The sequence below is a fragment of the Sciurus carolinensis genome, chromosome 2, assembly GCF_902686445.1.
Source record: "Sciurus carolinensis chromosome 2, mSciCar1.2, whole genome shotgun sequence".
NCBI lineage: Eukaryota > Metazoa > Chordata > Mammalia > Rodentia > Sciuridae > Sciurus > Sciurus carolinensis.
This window is the reverse complement of record NC_062214.1, coordinates 143853960-143856755: the sequence shown is the minus strand read 5'-3', so window position 1 is coordinate 143856755 and position 2796 is coordinate 143853960. Positions and strand designations below refer to the sequence as shown.

Here is a 2796-nt window from a genome sequence, read left to right as displayed (position 1 = left end):
AAGGCACTTTTGTGATTAGAAATAATATTGGCATTATACAGATATCTAACAAACAAATTCAGTTAAGGATTTTTATTTTAATTTGGAATGAACTTTGAACAATATACGATGAGAGACAACCTGGACGTAATTAAGTATGGGAACAAAAATAAATGAATTGAGGAACACAAAGCAAAAAAAAATGCAGAGGTAAGATTATTATGTGGTAAAAATATAATTACTGAAAAAGAAAAGGAATTGTTATGGTTTATCTGTGGTCCTCCCCATAAGCTCATGTGTGAGACAATGCAAGAAGTTTTGGAGAAGAAATGATTGATTATAGCCTTAACCTAATCAGTGAATTGATTCTCTGATGGGATTAACTGAGTGGTAACTGGAGGCAGGTGGGGTGTGGTTATAGGAAGAGGTTCATTGGGGTGTATATATGGGGTATGTATATTTTGTATCTGGACAGTGGAGTCTCTCTCTCTTAGAAAACTTAGAATGCTTTCTGCTTTCTGCTTTCTGATCTTCATGTGAACTTCTTCCCTTGGCCAAGCTCTTCTTCCATGATGTTCAGCCTCACATCCCGCCTGGAGAATGGAGTCGTCTATGGATGAGACCTCTCAAACTGTGAGTCCTCAAATAAACTTTTCCTCCTAAAATTGTTCTGATCAGATTTTTTGGTCACAATAACGCAAAAGCTGTCTAAAACAGGAATCCATGGCATATAAAAAATTACCCAGTCCTTATTGTTAGAAGATTCAACACTTTAAATCTAATGCAGAAATGAGAGTTTAAGTTAGATACAGTGAACAGTTGTACAGTGAATAATTTATATTTTTTCCATGTATGTTTTGATTGAATTTAAGGTAACACTGTTAGCCTTATCTTTGCTTTGTATATAATTTCCACATCATTTAATTATCCCCAGTTTAGTTTTTAAATGAAAATTTCTCAGGTACTGTTAAAGAAAATAATTAAAATTGGTAAACACAACTAGTTCTTTACATTTTTATCAAATCATCTCCAATTAGATCTGCAATGGAATAACTTTTTAAAATTTTTTAAATTGTTTTAATGAAGAATAAATAACAAGAGGAGTATTTAAGTTAGTAGATAAATATTTCAGAAATATAGAGAACATCTTTTATTAATCATTGCCAGCCTTAAAAAAAAAAAACCAACAAACCAAAAAAGATGAAGCAGAAAGAGAGAAAGATCAAAAATCATTGATGCTAATATATCGCATTAATACAAATTGCTGTTGGAGGTCCCAATATTCTCTGACAAGAAAATTAATTAATCACAGAGAATTTAAGGAAGAGTTTTGATTATTTAAGATAAATTTCTAAAATAAATAATATTAGGAATTTTAAGACATATTTTGGACCATTGTAGAAATTCACAAAGTATTTCTTTTGTGGAAAATCTTGATAGTTAACAATTTTGTTAAACCTTAACTGAGTTTTTATAATTTTTATGATTATTTTTGATTTTCCATTTTAAATTTATTTTTTCAATAGATACACCAAAATTTGGTAAAAATATTTGCTGTTTTAGTAAGTTTTTTCCACTTCTATGATAATTATGAATTATTTTCTATAATTTCCCAAGTTTTGCTTTGTATTCCTTGAGATTGTGACATTATTCACTTATTCACAGAATCTGAAATCAGTGAATGAAGAGAAAAACTAAAACGTATCATCCATTTGCTGTTCAGCTCATTGTTATTGCCTTCTTGTCAGTACAAGTACAACTTACTATGCACCCCATTTATAAACATGAGTTAGTAAAACTAATGCTAGTATATTTATCATCAATGTAATCAATATGATTACAGATTGATGCTCATACATCCAGTTCCTCTTGTAAGAACTGGTTTGACTATGAATTATGAATATATGTTTCAATAGCAAACTTATGAAAAGATTATCTTTTAAATGAACTGTTACTTAAATCAATACCATTCTTGCAAAACTGACTCACCTCATTAAAAGAAAATTACAGAATTAGGGATTCCCTTAATTCAAACTGTCCCATTATTATCTTTTTTGTAAATTTTCTATAGCAAGTCACAATAAGTCTACCTTTAACATTAAATAGAAGGTTTTAATTCATTTTTAGACCCTCTAAGAATACACTGCCTAAATTTTTAACCAAAAGTAAAGAGCATGTTGTTTCTAGTATTTTGTATGTTATAGTAAAATATTTTGACATGTGGTTTTGCAAATATTATTTCACCTATAATCAAGACTTTCTAATAATGTGTGTAATATTTCTGAATCACTTTTAAAAATATTTTACCCAATTTGAGTTTCATCAGTTTTTTTTTTGTTTACTATATAGAGAACGCTTCACAAATTTGCATGTCATCCTCGCACAGGGTCCATGCTAATCTTCTCTGTATCATTCCAATTAGGATATGGGCAGCCAAAGTGAACACTCATCAGTTTTTTAAAAAACTAAATTTAAGTAAACAATTGGATCAGAAATGTTGGTATCAATACCCCTAAATGGCCTATTTAAACATAAAGATAGTTATTTTATTTGACATGAAATATAAAAGTATAATATTATCTGACATATTCTATTCTAGATAATAAAACTTAACTCTTTTTAACATTAGTTAAATATTTCTGCCTTCATTCATTACATAATTGGATTGAGTGACAAAGGCAAAAGTCATATTAAGTTCATTTATTATTGATTTCCTAAAATAATGTAAGAGGAAAATCATTTGCAAACATTATGGTCAATAATGCCTCTCATCACTGTGTGCCTATGTTTCTCCCATCAAGAGGTGGAGACTAGTTT

The 2796-nt window shown here is 29.3% G+C and overlaps 1 non-coding gene across 1 annotated transcript; it reads right to left on the bottom strand.

The window, feature by feature from the left end:
* Window positions 1–2320: 2320 nt before the first annotated feature.
* Window positions 2321–2423, bottom strand: LOC124978372 (U6 spliceosomal RNA). The gene has a single exon (XR_007107407.1). It is a non-coding gene; the product is annotated as a U6 spliceosomal RNA (small nuclear RNA).
* Window positions 2424–2796: the final 373 nt, after the last annotated feature.